We start from the raw sequence: 17522 nt of genomic DNA, 5'->3' as shown, positions 1-17522 counted from the left end.
CAAGGTCACACAACTAATATATACAGAACGGAGATTCCGAAAACCCAGCTCTTCTGACTCTAAACCTAACATTCTCTTCCCTATACTACGTTGCCCCCTGGTTTCCCCTCCCACCAGCCAGCAGAACTTACGTACAGCTCTTACATTTGTACGTCCGACCCTACATCAACGTCTACCACGGCACCTGTAATAGTTATGCTTTTTTTCTACCACTAAACCATACATTCCTTGAGGGCAGGGACCACTTCTTATTTGTGTCTGTTCTGTACTCAGCAGTGTCGTGCACACAGCAGATGCTCCACAAATGTTTGCTTCCTTGCTGAATCAGTACCTCTGCGGGCTTATTAAGAAGTTTTGGGTTATTACTTCCATTTTACATATCAAATACAGGAATTAGGGGCTGGGGGGTTGATGATTTTTTGAGATCACAGAACAAAGAGGATCCAATCTCTCAAATGTCAGAATAAACTAAACATTGCAAGGGGGTCCACTAAAATGCCAAGCGCTGCTTTAATAAAGTAAAATGTGCTTTTCTCAGTAGACCAAGGTAGTCAGGATGGAAACTGTAAGCCTGAACTCTGCTTACAGAGATAACGAATGAAACATGTCATGTTTTAACAATCAGTTCACACAAAAGAATCGTACTTTCTGCTCTGCCTTCTGACTCACTGAATGTGCCTTTGTTAGATAAGAGTTCAAAGACGTAGTAAGCTGGAAGGAACTAAGACACCAACGGGTTCCACCTTGGTTATTTTTTAGAGGAAAAGAAAGAGGCCCAGCAGGAGGAAAGAACTTCCTGGTTCACCCAGCTATAACCTTTGGCCTCGTGATTACTCCAGGGCCTTTCCGGCTTCCCAACACCGCCTCCAATAATACATGCATTCACTTTTGCAGGCATGTCCGATTAATACCTGTCTCACCCGGTGGCCTATGACCCCCATGAGGGCAGGGACCATGACAATCATACAGTGCCCAGCAGATGGGTGGCTCAACAAGTACTACTGAATGAATGAATCACATACAATATTTAAAGATTAACTAACCACACATTCGTTCCATTTCCTTCACATCAAAAACATTTCTCTCTGACTCACTATGACTTGTCTGAAGATTCTCAATTCCCAGAAAACAGGGACTTAATCTGCCTTACGAATTCACAAGGAATAATGAAGCCCAGAGCAGTAAAATAACTGAGTTATTTGTTGGCAAGAGACTGCAGGCAACAGCAGAGTAGTAGCCCTCCGAAAGAGGAAGATTGTAACTCTTTAAATCACCTGTTGGTGGAAGCATCTGAAACAGTGTGTAATAATACAAAGATCAGAGGATCTGGAATCTGAAGACCTGGGCTGTTACCTACCTCTAACAAGTCATAGCCTTTCTGTACTTCATTTTTCTCATCTGAGATTCTCCAGGCTGTAGAGCACTAAATAAACCTTAGTTGTTGCTACTAGCATTATAACAATGCTTTCACTGCAATTTCTCTGAGACAGCACAGGTAAAAAGTAAACCTAAAGATTTCACAACTACCATTCGGCTTCCTGGGCTTGTCCCAAACATGGACAGATAGATCTTTGACAGAATCAGCAGGATGCATCAATTAACTGAATGAGGTCAGGGGAAGGGGAACAGCAGAGCAGCCTTGAGACAAAGCTGTGGGTGGTTCACTAACCTGTCAAATCCTCCACTCATTCATGCATGCAGCCCTTAGAGGAGCCAATGCCTTGCTGTGTCTCCAGTGCTAGGTGAGTATGGTCGATTACCTAAGTTCATGGTCTAGTAGGGGAACTAGAAATGTAAAACCAAAAATTGAAATTTCAGGGTGATCAGTGCTTTAACGGAGGTTTGTGCAGTGTAAGGGGGGTTACAAAGATGGGAACAATGATCAGCTCCTCAGGGATGGAGGAGTGACCAGGGAAGACATATCCTATTGAGACAGGCTGGGACCCTGGGACCCTTTGCGGCAATGCTTCACCCAGACAAACGTCTCCTGCAGCAACAAAATACAAATAAACTATAAGGTACTAAAAATAACTACGTGCATGCACTGGGGCAAATTATGGACAACAAGATACAAAAAGACCAAAAACCCAACTGCCACTTCTAAAGAGCCAGGAGCAAAGGCAGGGAGCAAAAGCAGGGCACTGTGCATGCCCCCTGCACACACCACCGCCAGAGGGGTGGGCAGAACACCCCAGCCAGCCCTCAAGTCCGACCCCTGGACCTGCTCCTATCCTCAACCCATATAAGGAAACAGCTCGCACCCCTGCTCAGCAAGCGAGTGAGCAAGGGAACCTGCCGCTTGTTCTCGCTCCCCCTGCTGCAGCAGGGGCCCCAGGAAAGCCTTGCCTGAATTTCTCATCTGGCCTCTTATCAATTTCTATTGATAAAGGAGGCCGAGAACCCTGGTCAGTAACACTATTACGGACCAGAAAGTTAAGAGCAAAAAGACTTTTCAAGAAACAACCAAGAACTGCACCAGGGCATTAAAGAAACTACAAAATGCTTGGTTGGGTCAAAGGTAAGGGTAGGGGTGGCTGAGAGCACAGCAAGTAAACAAGCAGCCATTTAAAAGAAAAACCTTGTATTCCATGGTAGGGAGTCTGGACTTCATCCTATAGGTAGTGGGACACAATGAACGGTTCAGGCAACCAGGTTTTGCGATCTTATTTGCATTTTAGCGTGGCCACTTACAGCAGTAAGCGGTGTGGAGGACAAATCTGAGAGGGGCAGGTTGGAAGAAAGATATGAGGATATGGGCAAAAGAGAAAGAGACAGCTAGATCTGTGACAAATTTAGCAGGATGTGGCAATGAACAGAAGAGGTGGGGGCAGGGGAGAGAAGACGCTGGCTCTCTGAGTTACACAACAGGAGAGAGAGTGGAATGGTTGACTGGGATAAAGCCCTCGGGAAGAGCATGTGTCTGTGTGTGAAATGGGGAGCGGGGGCAGGTTAAGATTGAGTTGAGTTTTGTACCTGACTTGTGGGATCTGCTGGTGTATGCACAGCACCGTGTCGGCTGAAGATAAAGGTTTGTGGATCCTCGCCTACTGGAAAGTATGTACAGTCAGAGAGGGCCAGAAGGCTGGGTAGACAGTCCGGGTCAGAAGAGAAGCCAGCCTGGGAGAGCCCTCAGGAACGTGTGATCCGAAGAGCAAGCAGAGGAGAACCAACCAGCACAGAGGAAGGAACGAAGCATGCTCAGAGGTGGGAGAACAGGAACAGTGTCTTGAATTTCAAAAAGAAATTTTCAACGTTGTTTAATGACCCAGAGAGGAGAACACGCAGAAGAATGAGATGGACCCAGTTTTAGGAAACTGTGAGTGTGCTCCATGCCCGAGCAGTTTAGGAAGAGACAAGCTGACCGGTAACCACAGGTTGGGAAGTGAATGAGAAGTGAGGACTTGCCAGACTTTAAGGATAAATCATTCCTTCTAGAAACTTTTGACAGCGAAGGGAAGAGAGAAGGCAGCAGAGGTCATGAGATAAGAGAAATGTAGACGTATTCATAGACCACAGAGGAAAGCCCCCAAGACTAAGAGCTGAAAGAAGAAGGGAAGCTGGCAATGAATGATGGGAGCGACGACCAGGAGTGGGAAGAAAAGTGACCAAGTGATGAGACGTGGGGATGGACTACGACCTGCTTCACCAGAGGGTGGAACAGAGGTGAAGACAGATGGAACCAAAGATAGGCCGACGGCATTAGCAGAGAGAGATGGAAGAATGAAATATTTAACCACAAGAAAAAAACAGACTTCTCTTCCACACAAGGGGAATCCACGTGTTGCAATTGTTTTCCCTAAGAGGTAAGGACTTTGTCACGGAATGGGTAGACCCACTCGGTAAGGCACCATCAGTCGGGAACTCTGGAAAGCCGGCCAGCTGTACCTTGTTTCATTTCATGTGCTTTTGCAAGCACTTGGGAAGCACCAGATGTGCTGGGCACCGGGGAGACCAAAAGTGAATTCCACAAGGTCCTTGCCCCCGGGAACTCTGGGCCCAGTCAGGCACGATATATACAGCTCAACTCAGCCCTCCTGGTACAGAAGCTAAGAAAGCTTTTCCTTAGCTGGGAATCAAGACGACCTGTCTTCCTCAGCACTATTTCCATCCTCTAACTTTGGTTCTAAACTTAACTGCCTGCCTCCTCAGAACAGCTCTGAAAGAAACACCGTCAGCCTGTTGGAGTATCTGGCTACTCTTACAAGGACTTGGCTGTGTGGGAAGACTTGAAATTTGCCCCTTGGTTATTCCACCAGCCCCATGTATGGGTGGAGAATGCAGCCTCATCCTGGGGATGTGGGTGTGTGGGCAGGGGTCACTGGGGAAGAGTCTCCAGTGCTAAAAATACCTTAGACCTGCTCACCCTAACAGAACAGGGCCACTGAAGTCAGCAAACTGGGCTTCTACTCTTTGTGACATATATTTAACTACCAAAAGACACATTTCTTAATGTGGTCTTGCCAAACTGGAAAGCCCTAAGCCTAAATGAGAACTACATTCAGGGTTATTTCAGGGAGTGAAAGCAAAGAGTCTGTCATTTTAACACTGCCGTACAAATAACACTCTTCTTTGGGGAGTACGTCGCATCCATCAGCCCTAAACAGAGACACACATGTGGCATCTATTACTTAAGGACTGAAAGTGGAACCAATTGTGGGATGTATAAAGAATTCTCCCTAGGTTGACAACTGTGAAAAACTTCCCTCTCTGATCTGCAAACCTCTTTCTGATCTGCAAAGAAAACTATCATCAAATCTTCGCCAAGGGCTTGAAAATTCCTTCGCCAATTCCCCTCACCCTCTTCAGAAAAGATGGGACTTGGCGATCTAATTTTCAAATACAGTCTGACTGCTCTCCTACTGCGTTTGTTTGAAACCTGCCAGGCTCTCCTCTTCCAATTTGCCTAAAGGGTAAAGAAGATGGGAGATGTAGGGCTGGGGTGAACAAGAAAATGTACTATTCCCTGTGGAAGGACCCAGTGGTATGAGGCAAGGACGGCTAGCTCGCACATGGGGTTTTGTCAGCTTGATAAGTAAGCTGGTATTTCTTGGGAGACTGAACCCTGTTGAACAGGAAAATTACAGTGCTAAGAACAGGATAAGATAAGTGACCTATTCCAGGTAGGCTGAGTACAGCCATAGTTAGAGGGAAGAGGGCAGATACTGTGATTTCTCCCTATTAAGTCCTAGAATACTAAGTAATTTTAAAACAATCACTTCTCTACCTGTCCACCTGCTCAAGACAAATGATTTTAAGTGGATCAGTGGTTGTCACGGACTTTCCCATGGAAGACAGAAGAAGGGTCAGAATGGACCCACGGAGTAAAAAGGTCAGAACGTCAGCATCTTAGTAAAATCTCTGAGTTTGCAATGCAACTCCAAAACCACCTTGCTAACCACCAACATCTAAGGCACTAAAGTTGAGGCCCCCAAGATTCTCATCCAATCTGTTCTGATTTTAGTTAACTGTTCTGTGTGCCAAGCTACAGGCTTCACCCGGTTGCAGAGACAGCAACATCTTGGAATTAACATACTTATGGTGAACCTACCGTATAAGACATTACAAAAATCCTTTGGAAAAAACCTAATTAAAATGCCCCCAATCCTCAAAGAAGTACCTTTATGACATGACGAATCAGAAAATGGCTAGTTGCAAGCCTTACAGAATCATCTCCAGTTTATTGAGGGTGGTTTGCCTACTATCACTACTGTATTGCTGGAATTATCAAAAGCATCTATGCTGTTAAGAGCAGAAAGGAAAGTGTCCCACGTTCTGGAACATTAATACAGAATGGGCTTTGCTTCATCTTGTATATCATCCTTAAGAAGCAATTAAAGGATGACTTTGAAAGGAACTGCAATGCAATGGCTTTGAAAGGAAATGCTATGAAAAACCTATCAATATGGCTTAGCCATGCCTCTTTGAAATAATTGTACAATAATTACATATTCTGAGAAGTAAAGAAGAAAGTAGCCATACTCTGCTGGAAGAATGCTTCTTATCTGCCAGGCACTGAGCTAGGTACTACCTAGTGTTATCTCATGTGATTCTCACAACGATCTGGCAAGGCAGATTAGTTCTTCCCATTTTCAGGTAAGAAAACCAAGGTTCAGAGAAGTTAAGTAACTCACTAAAGGTCATGGCTAGAGGGCAGTAAAGCCAGAATTTGAATCTAAGTCGCTTAGACCCTGAAGCCTACGCTCCGTAGGCCACAAGAGAAGTGTTCCCGATTCCACAAAAAAAAAAAAAATCAGTCTGTCTGCCCTGCAGCCTATTACCCTCTGAGCATCTGCTTTCCACCTCTACTGGAGCTTTCCCATCAGCACAGAGACACTTTCCAGGACCTCCCAGACTTAAAAAACTCTTCCTTGTCATAATGCAAGTACAAATTACAATCACAATGTGTTTCCACCAAACACCCACTGGAATGGCTAAAATGGAAAAGACAGATACTAGCAAGTGTTGACAGGATTTTCTGCTGGCAAAAAATATGAACTGGCACAACCACTTTGTAAACACACACACACACCCCCCAGGGCTTTGCAATTCCACTTCCAGGTACATACCCAACAGAAACATGTTTACCAAAAGAAGTATACAAGAATGTTTGCAGCAGTTCTATTGTAATAGCCCCAAGGTGGAAAAGATCCAAATGTCGATCCACAGTAGAATGGAGAAATAAAGGTATATTCATACAGCAATGAGAATAAACAAACTACTGCTCCATGCAACGGTAAAGATGAATCTTATAATGCTGAGTGAAAGAAGATAGGCACAAAAGAACGCATACTAAATGATTCCATTTATATAAAATTCCAACACAAGAAGATTACTATATGGTGCTCGAAATCGCACAGGGGTTATCCTCTGACAGTAGATGGAAGGGGGCACAAGGGGGCTTCTGGTAATGTTCTGTTGCTTAATATGAGTGCTGGTTACATAGATGTTTACTTTGTGAAAATTCATCAAACTGTACACTTAGAATTTGTACACTTCTCTAGTTTTTTATATATATATATATTTCTTTTTTTTGCTGCATTGGTCTTTGTTGCTGCACGCGGGCTTTCTCTAGTTGAGGCGAGCGGGGGCTACTCTTCATTGAGGTGTGCGGGCTTCTCATTGCAGTGGCTCCTCTTGTTGCCGAGCACGGGCTCTAGGCGCGTGGGCTTCAGTAGTTGTGGCTCACGGGTTTAGTTGCTCTGCAGCATGTGGGATCTTCCCGGACCGGGTCTCGAACCTGTGTCCCCTGCACTGGCAGGCGGATTCCTAACCACTGCACCACCAGGGAAGTCTCTCTCTAGTTACATTTTAAAGTTTATAAAAAGAGTTTTTAAAGCATCTAATAAAATATTTGTAATTTGTAAAAAATAAAATAAAATAAAAAATAACAAAAACCCCCACAACATGTTGACTCCACACCCGCCACTCCTCAGTAAAGGTCCTTTTCTCTGCTCTCTACATCAAAATTTCTCCAAATATTCGACTGCACTTCCTCAACCTCTAATTCACTCTTCAGCCTTTTCCAGCCTAGCCTGACTCAATCACTCTGCCTAATCTCTTCTTTGTAAGGTCACCAGGACTTCCAAGTGGCCAGGTCCGAGTGACACTCTCTAGCTTCATCTTCCTCAACCTCCCAGCAGGGCTGGACACAGGCAACCCATCCTTCCTCCTGGAAAAGCTCTCCCCTCTAGGCATCTCTTAGCTTCCAGAACTCTGCACCCTTGGTTTTCCTCCTGCCTCAAAGCTTCCGTGCTGCCCCCCTCCCTCTGTTCTTAAGTTTTGACAGTACCTAGGCTGTCTTCCACGTCCTCTCCATCCACACTCTCTCTCTCTCGAGGAGACCCCAGTCAGGTGGCTTTAAACACCATTCTTGGGCTTCTCTGGTGGCGCAGTGGTTGAGAGTCCGCCTGCCGATGCAGGGGACACGAGTTCGTGCCCCCGTCTGGGAGGATCCCACATGCTGCAGAGCGGCTGGGCCCGTGAGCCATGGCCGCTGAGCCTGCACGTCTGGAGCCTGTGCTCTGCAATGGGAGAGGCCACAACAGTGAGAGGCCCGCGTACCGCAAAAAAAAAAAAAAAACAAAAGAAAACACCATTCTCAAGCTGAAGATTCGGCAGTGCCCATCTCCATCTCCCTTGCCCCCGACAGTGGTCTAGATCGCATCTCTCATCTATTACTCACATTTCCCTCCTTAGGCCCTTTGAATTTGCTGTTTGTTCCTTCCGCCTGGACTCTTCTCCCCAGAATATCACATGCTTGGCTCCTTCTTGTCATTCACCTTCACTTTAAATTGTCACTTTCTAATCTCATGCCTAACACTTAGTACTAGCTGGTGTTACTTGCTTACTTGTTAACTGCCTTCCCTAACTAGAATTTAAAAATCCATAAGGGCAGGGACTCTGTGTACTATTGCATTTCCAGGGTCTCTCATAGCTTCTTGGACCAGAGAACTGCTTCCTAACTAGTTTCCCAGCTTCAGTTCTTGCCTCTCTCCAGTTCTTCCTCCACAATTCTTTCTTCCTTCCCTGACAAAAACACTTAAAGCTCTTTCATGGACTCCCATTACATTTGAGAATTAAAAATTCCCACTCCTTGGGGAGGGGGAAGGGTAAGCTGGGACGAAGTGAGAGAGCGGCATGGACATATATACACTACCAAACGTAAAATAGATACCTAGTGGGAAGCAGCCGCATAGCACAGGGACATCAGCTCGGTGCTTTGTGACCACCTAGAGGGGTGGGATAGGGAGAGTGGGAGGGAGACACAAGAGGGAGGAGAGACGGGGATATATATATATATATGTATAGCTGATTCACTTTGTTATAAAGCAGAAACTAACACAACATCGTAAAGCAATTATACTCCAATAAAGATGTTAAAAAAAAAATTCCCACTCCTTACACGGTTAAAAGACCCCACGTATGCTGCCAGCCCCGGCCCACTTCCCCAATTCATGTCCTGCTACTTTCCCGACCACTTACTAAGCTTCACGCCTTGTGAGCTTTCAGCTCTTCAAGGACACCAGGCTCCCTCCCGCCGCGGGGTCCCTGCACTTGCTCCCTGCCGCTACTGCTCATTCTCATCCTCAGGCCTCTGCTCAAGCTGTCACCTGTTTAGAGGAGTCCTCCCCAGTCACACACTCGCTCATTGCCCTTTCAGTTTCCTTTGGGAAAATGATCATAATCTGTAATTATATCTGTCTGTTTACAGTATAAACTCCAAGGGCAGGAACCTCATCTGTCTTCACTTTTCTATCCACATCATCTAGCACAGTGCCACTTCATAGCAGGCACCCAAATAATTTGTGGAATGAACAAGTCGAGGTCAGAGAAACAGTCCATATTTTATCAATACAGCCCATGAGGCAAGTACTAGTTATCTCTGCTTAGGGCCCAAAGCATTTTGCCAATATTTACAGTGACATAAAGTGACTACGAAAAAGTTCTTTATCTAAAACAAAGGTAGTGGGACTTCCCTGGTGGTCCAGTGGTTAAGAATCCGCCTGCCAATGCAGGGGACAGAGGTTCAAGCCCTGGTTCGGGAAGATCCCCCATGCCGCGGAGCAACTAAGCCCATAAGCCACAACTACTGAGCCTGCGTGCCACAACTACTGAAGCCAGCACACCTAGAGCCCGTGCTCCGCAACAAGAGAAGCCACCGCAATGAGAAGCCCGCACACCGCAACAAAGAGTAGCCCCCCCCCACCCCGCTGCAGCAGCAAAGACCCGAGGCAGTCATAAATAAATAAATAAAATTTAAAAAACAAAGGTAGCTAACCTTGGGCAGGCTACTTAAGCTTTCTGAGTCCGTTTCCTCACCTGTATAAGAAGGTAACACCTCCCCTGTTGGAAGGTTACTGTAGGGATGAGAAGTGCCTAACCTAACAAAGTGCCTAACCTACAGTAAATGCTCCATAAATAGCAAACCAAAATAAACTATCATTAAACTATATGTTACAAGTCTAAAATGGCAACAGCTCAGCTGTTCAATAGCAACTATTGACTGGCAAGCCCAATGTCCCTCTCTCCCTCTGGTCGCGCAGAGCCCGAGTTTCCTACCACCCAAGGGACGGGGCTGGATGGGGACTATGACACAGCTGATCACATCACCCGCACAATAAAGATACAGTCATTATCTGAAGAACTCACCTGAAGTTTAAAATCATCTCTCAACTTGGAAGGTTGCTTATTTTTTAAAAGAAGTTAGTCTGGAAAGAAACTCGAACTCCCTCAAAACTCTTTAATGTAAAACAGAATCTCAGAGTTGCAACTGGAATTTTCCAGGAAAGCTGCCTGAGGGGTCCACCTCAGAGGGGGAAGATTTAAAATGCTGGTGACAACACAATGAGCATAAAATAGGGTGACTGTGGCATTTGTAAGTAAGGCAACTGCCAGAGTCAACCATACTACAGACGGGTCTCCCTTGCCAGGTGTGGGACAAGGAAGCATGTTCTCTGTGGTACTGAGATTATTTCTGAGATATTTATTTTAGAATGAAGAACTCAGAACACCTAAGTCACAGAGGAGACAAGTATATTGTGGAACTTTAGAAAACTTTAGAACCCCAAGGCCTGAATTAGAACAACAGCCCTGCTGGGGTAGTGTACAGGCTGGACATAAACAGGGGAGCTTTCTCAAGGCTGGAGCATTCCCAAAGGCTTTAAAGCCTAATGGATGTTTTCCATCCTCCAAGGCAGTCCTTTAGATGTGGGTAATGGATAATGTATCGTTCCTAGATAAGAATTTTCTTTTAGGGCTAAATTTTTAGAAAATGGAACAGTAAAAAAATATATATTAAAAAAATAAAGTTCCCAAATATGTTTTACTTTGGTTTTCGATTCCGTCAGACTTGTCCTTAAATCCTGGCCCTAACAGTGAGTCACTGAAGGAGCTTAAGAAAGTTGCCTCTCTGAGCTTCACTGTAACAGGAAGACACTTACCTGCGTCCCCCAGGCTGGACACAGAGTTGGCGCTCAGTATGGAGAGAGCAGGCCTTACTGGGCTTTCCAGTTTTACATAAGGGGTGGAAGGCAGTACTAGACGTTCAGTAAACAGTAGGCACTAGACTAAGGCACGGGACCAATGAGGATCGAGTGTTTGCCTCTCTCCAGAGCCTCTCCACACTGAGACGTGTGGGAAGACTTCAGAGACACCGGGGCCTGGCTCCTCTCTCATCCCATCCCTGTGTTACACTTCTGTACAAATGTTCAAAGCTTCAGGTGAGAGAGAGGATCTCCTGTGCTGGTATTTCAGGCACAGGCAAGGGGAAAACTGGGGGAGTTATTCAGACTCTGGGGTCCTGAAGCCCTTTCTCAGATGATCCTAGAAATTTTTATTTTTTAAGGAAAAAGCAAAAACATTACAAAACACTTAACATGTGCCAAGTGAGTTGTTACATGTCCATCTACTGTCTCGTTTAATACAGTAATGCTGCCCCCAAACTCAGAATTTAAATGGTTATTTTGTAAATGAAGAGGCTGGACCTCAAGAGGGTTGGGTAACCACAGCAGGGTCACACAACTAGAGGGCGATGGGATGTAAGTCCAGGTTCTTCAAGTCATTTGTGGTCCTCCAGAAAGAGGCGGCTGCTTTCAGCATCCACATGCCCCACCCTCAGAACCAGTGCTTCAAGGGCCTGTGCGCTGGGAGAGCGAGGTTAACGGACCGACTGGGAGAAGACCAGGGAAAGCTCCTGAAGCGGCCAGCGGTGGGGAGTGCTTCGCACTGGTTCCCGCTCCCTTCTAGGGACGCCCAAAGGGGTACTTACCCGCCAAGCCAACCTTCAACACTTGAGGATCTTGTGAAAGGCACCATAGATAGAAAAGCCATTCCTGGGAATCCAGAATTTTAGTTTACACATCCAGAAAGGCATCTGCATTTCCTACTTCCTACAACCTCAGGGCACCAGTGCTCCAGACAGATGCCCACTTCCTAAAGGTAAAGCCCTTCCTCGATATTTGGGATCTGTTTCAGTTTCTATTCTTGCCCACCTGTGTTGATCCAGTGGAGGAGAGAGGCGTTTCTGACTTAATTGTCTCAAGTACAACTAATGCTCTATTAGCCCCCTTTTAAGAAGTCTTTTCACTGGTAACCATTAAATAATAATGAAAATCCTAAATGTCCATCGACAGATGAATGGATAAAGAAGATGTGGCACATATACACAATGGAATGTTACTCAGCCATAAAAAGGAATGAAATTGAGTTATTTGTAATGAGGTGGATGGCCCTAGAGTCTGTCATACAGAGTGAAGTAAGTCAGAAAAACAAATACTGTATGCTAACGCACATATATGGAATCTAAAAAAATGGTACTGATGAACCTAGTGGCAGGACAGGAATAAAGACGCAAATGTAGAGAAGGGACTTGAGGACACACGGGGGGAAGGGGAAGCTGAGACGAAGTGAGAGAGTGGCATGGACATATATACACTACCAAATGTAAAATAGATAGCTAGTGGGAAGCAGCCGCATACCACAGGGAGATTAGCTCCGTGCTTTGTGACCACCTAGAGGGGTGGGATAGGGAGGGTGGGAGGGAGGCTCAAGAGGGAGGGGATATGGGGATATACGTAGACTTATTAGCTGATTCACTTTGTTGTGCACAGAAACGGACACACCACCGTAAAGCAATTATACTCCAATGAAGATATAAAAATAATAATAATGAAAGTCAATCATCAGAGCCCAGGGCCCCACCCTCCTTGCTCTCGGCTCCAGCTACCCTGCTATGCTTTCAGTCCCCAATTGCCAAGCTTACTGTGGCCTCAGGAACCTCCCTCCAGTTCCTCTCTCAGCCTCGACCCCTGCTCCCACCCCACCTCCCTCATGTGGCACCTACTTCCTCAGCAAAACCTTCTGGGCCCCGTCTGTGCTCTCATAGCATCTTGAACACCTCTGGACAACTGTCTTTCATTCATCTGCTCAGCCCTCTTCCCGCCACTGGCGATTCCAAAAGGAACAAAACCAGGCAGGGTCCCTGCGCAACGTGGCATGGCGAGTGCATTCTAAGGGGATGAGTGTTCTGGCAGGACCGCATTTAAGCAACCATTTAACAATTCGTATGATTCTTTATAAAGTATTCTTCTCCAGTGATTAGGGAGCAGAAGGTGAAACAGAAAACAAGAGCAAGTCACTTTACAGCTTTATTTCCAACCTCAGTGCCAGGCGAACGTGATCACCAGGTATTTGTTGAAATCTTACTAATGATAACGGCATTAGAGCTTTAAAAACTGGGGGGAGGGACAGAGATTCATTCTTGAAAATTCCACAACCGTGATTCCAGGGTGATGAGCAAATTACGGGTTTTAAACCCACAGAACCACAGCAATCCTTTTAAGGAAAGATGTCATAGTAACGCTGCCTACCTCACACATGCTGAAAATAATTTAAGCGTCTGCTAAGATTGCTTGAAAAAGAAGGAAGGAACAGGAACAGGAACAGACTGATCTGCTAAAAGTAATAGAAAAATGTTACGATTGTCAGTTCTTACGGCATTAAAAAGCCAGAAAGGGAGAGCCTCAAAGATGTACAAGATCGTCAGTCACTTCCATCCCTCCCCTGCATCAAATGGCACAGAAGGCATCAGGGCCCTCCTGGAGGCTGTGGTTTGAAATGGTGCTGCGATGAAACTGCAAAGAATACAAATAAAGATGAAAACAGCAAACGGAGAAGCAAGAGAACAGAGAAAAGAAATGCTGGAAATCAAATAGACAGACCTCAACCAGACAGCCAGGTCCAAGCAGAGCTTTGCCTATGGCTACTAGGCGCACAGCCCCAAGCCAGGTGGGAGAGAAACAGGACAAAGGCTGTGAGAACCAGAACAGCAGAGGGTCTCAGGGCATAGAGTGTTACAAAGACAACATGAAGAAGGGGAAAAGGAGAGAGATCTCTACTTTGCACCAGTAACAAATGAGCTCTTTTTTCCTGCAGTGGTAACTGTTGTAAACAACTGAAAAACATACTTAATAATCACAAATTATAAATGTTCCTGGAAACTCCCTGCTTCCAACTAGTCCATGACAAATATCTGCAGAGGGACCTCAGCATCTGCTCTGAAGTTCAGGGGAAAGTAATTCTAACCAATGGGGGTGTGCCAAAGTATCACCCTCGGGGTCTGACCAATTAAATGGCTGCTTCTTTGTGTGGCGTTTAGGAGAGATGACAGATTGAACAGTGCAGCAGAGAAACCTACACATTTAATTGCAGTCCAGGCATTCTGCCCCAAAGGGCAAGTCAATCAGGGAAGAAAGCAGTGCAGAGTGAAGTCTTCTAACAACACTGAAAACAAAATAAACGGACCTGCAGTTTCATTACCCTGAGATCCTTCTTCCATCAAAACTGATGACAAAGCCCATCAAGAATAAAAAGACTCTGATCCTCCTTGTACTCTTCTACAGGGAACAGGATTTACCAGATAAGCTTGTCTGGACCTTCTGATTGAAGAAGCTGCTTCCAGTAGACACTATGACAGTGACTGACTAATGGGTAACCATGATAAAAAAAAAAACGTTCAAGGAGACAGGAACTAGGTAAGAGGGTTTGTGTTACTCCTTACCCTAGGAAAAGGCAGTGCTTCAGGACAGGGAGTCTGCCTAGGATCAAAATGATGTTCTTTACGTAGCCAAATGTACTGGGTGTGGAAGGAACAAAGACTCTAGATTTTGGTGCTATTTAATCCCTTTAATTTCCTCAAAAACAATAGAACCTGCCTGCTTCACTGAAACTGGTAATTGAAAGAATTAAAATAACAAGCATTTCTAGAGCTTAGCACATAATAGGTGCTCAGTAAAAGTTGGTTATAAATAATTTTAAGAAAATCTTTTTTAAGGTTCTTTAATGTGACAATTTATCTGCTCTATCCTCTACTTAAAAAAACAAACAAAAAAGGCTGATACCTTTAACCAGGCTCCATCTAGTTTTCCAAAGACCCTCCAAGAACTAAAGACTCCAGGCCCCTCCCACTAGCTCTTAATTTTATAATGTCTGAAGAACTTTTCTGTGAGGTGGTCAGAAGTGGTTTCTCCACAATGCAGCCCTAGGCTGTTTCTTTCCAATTCTACTCCATTGCTAATAAATTTGTCACTTTTCCTGTAGCCCAGACAGCTTAGACTGTCCCTTAGCTCCTCAACCCCTCTTGTTCACCAAATTCAGAGAATGGAACATTCTAGGCCCTACCTGGTGCTCTGTAACTATTTGCACTGCACTGAAGTCAGATGGGATTTGGGGATAAATCCAGGATGAATCCAGACTAACCCCTTCCTCCCAAAGACCTTTGGGCTTGGTTTGATGTTTGACCTCAATCTGAAAATTATGCTGACTTTCTGAAATGTTTTCTGCTCTTGCCAGGATATGATATGCCCAGTATCTATCCCAAGAAGCAGAAATGGAAATTTCTAGTTCACCCAGTACCACAAAGAAAACCTTTGTATTCACACGATATTATCTCCTCGTGAAGAACACCTGTGCTTACCAGGTCTTCAGGTTTTATTCTTTGCCTATATATCCCACAACACAGTGCAAACTGCCTCATATTCACCACTCCTTGACAGATCCAAGAAAAAAAGCCACCTGTGCTGATACCCGGAAGAACTGCTGTTTTCAGGGATGTTGTGATGTGCTGCTACTTCACCCATTTGCTCCTGGAATTATAAAGTGGCAGAATAGTCTTCTTTGCAATGGGGCAGGGACACGAGATGCACAAAAAAACATTACCCAAACCTTTACCTGCCCCGTACTCATTAGTTTATGGTTTGAGACCATCATTGTTCTGAAATAACTCAAGCAGTTATAATAACCCACAAAGACCCCAAGATTACTCCCTAATAGACAATAATAAAGCAGATTTCACAGTGGCAAGCAAGAAAGAATGGTGGGGGGTAGGGGTGGGGTCCAGAAAACAGGGGTTCCGAAGATTGTTTACCGGCTGGGTACCACCCCACCCCAAGCAAATTACTTAATCTCTTCTCCAGAAACTCGCCTAGGTACAAAACAGTTCAGCAGTTGCCATTAGATCCAGCCTCCACGACGGAGGAAACTTTCAAAGGCTAAAAAGACCCCAGGGTCACTTGTGAACTACCTTGCTCAGGAAACACTCAAAAGTTGGGCTAGAAATCCTGGAATTCAATAAAAGGAAACTGTAATTTAAAAGGCTAGTGAATTAGAGGGTAAAATTTCCTATCGTTATTAAAAAATAAATAAGCAAGCACAGCTTGAATCCCGCATCTACCAAAGGTAACAGACTAGCAGTCAATTCAGGGGTTTCATTTTATAAAATACACGGATGCAACATGGTGTAAACTAGGAAAAACCACCACGCACCAGGAAGAAAGAATGACCTGATCCCCAGAAGAAAGATCTGCACCTGTATAAAGGCAAGGGCAGTAAAGGTCTTGTTGCCTTATCTCCTTTTCAAACCAGAAGCAGACACTTCTTCAGCCAAGCTCAAGTATTAGAAGTCTTGACTTATTAAGCACACCAAGTTTCAAAACACAGGCATACAAGTTACAGTAAAGACAAGCACATCCTGTTTGCACTTGACTTCCTGTTCTGGGCTGTCTGATCTCTTTAGAGGGCTGCTCCCTAGCCACAAATAAGTAACCTTTCACATCTGTCAACCACTGGTTCACTGGACAGTATTTCAGTGACAACAAAATACATAGTTCCATGAGTCAGGTAAAAGATGCACCTAAAAAGGACCAAAAAGCAGTCATGAGCCTCTAAGACACTTTCTGGATTTCCCAGGCTTCATACTGACATCTGACCTACAGTAAACAATAAAAACTTAATACAAATAGTGCTGAGATAAGAAAATTAAGCCTGGAACAAAATTTGGAATATGAGGGCTGGGAAAAAGAGCAAGAAAAATTGGAAATGTTTTTATTATTAAATGTTGGCCTCCTTTCAAATGTAGAAGGAACAGATCTCTGTCAGCCAGTCCCCAGTGAGCAGATCCCCAGAAGGGAACCACGCAAAGCGATCACAGCAGTTAACAGGGCCCTTCTGGTGAACACTGTCCCCAATCCAACCTGCTACCAACCTCAGTCTACTTTTCAGCACTGCAAAAGCCTTCAGTTGAGAGACCTGAAGCCTCCACTTCAAGCCAAACTTCCACTGTTTTCAAAGAGGTAGTGGTTCTTCCAAGCCACATTCAGTGTTGGGAATAAACACTGGGCAACGAATACTCCAGTTTTTATGCACAAGTTATTTAGCCTCTTTGGGTCTGCTTTCTCATCTGGAAAATAGAAGGGTTGCACTACCCTAATCTCTAATGTTTCTTCCAGCTGTAGAAGAAATGCAGGAATCCAACAATAACAGTTAGCAGAAGATGCTATGGCTTCCTGCTTTCCTTCACTCAAATAAGATGCCTCTAACATCCCACATCCCGCAGTGTGAATCTACCTTGATCTGCTTCCCAAGCACCCAAGGATTTTTTTTCCCTTTCCCTTGAAATGTGGATCAGAAAGTTTCCCACTTGAAAGCAATATATTAACAAACCTTGAAGACTCTTCTTTACACGTGGT

At 44.9% G+C, this 17522-nt stretch overlaps 1 protein-coding gene across 11 annotated transcripts in view; it reads right to left on the bottom strand.

Moving 5' to 3' along the window:
• Positions 1 to 17522, bottom strand: part of RFFL (ring finger and FYVE like domain containing E3 ubiquitin protein ligase) — a 68886-nt gene that overhangs the window by 20826 nt on the left and 30538 nt on the right. For 2 of the 11 annotated variants that reach the window (XM_060291329.2, XM_060291328.2), the window contains exons 2-3: positions 8675 to 8729; positions 7790 to 8021 (exon numbers count right to left, since the gene is read on the bottom strand). The exons of 6 other annotated variants lie outside the window; for them this stretch is intronic. The gene's annotated coding sequence lies outside the window, so the exon portion shown is untranslated. The remainder of the gene's footprint in view (positions 1 to 7789; positions 8022 to 8674; positions 8730 to 17522) is intronic. 3 more of the 11 variants (XM_060291333.2, XM_060291332.2, XM_060291330.2) reach the window with 2 other exon arrangements.

Source organism: Globicephala melas, chromosome 20 (genome assembly GCF_963455315.2).
Source record: "Globicephala melas chromosome 20, mGloMel1.2, whole genome shotgun sequence".
NCBI lineage: Eukaryota > Metazoa > Chordata > Mammalia > Artiodactyla > Delphinidae > Globicephala > Globicephala melas.
Note: the sequence above shows the minus strand (reverse complement) of the source record. Positions and strands in the feature narration are given on the sequence as shown.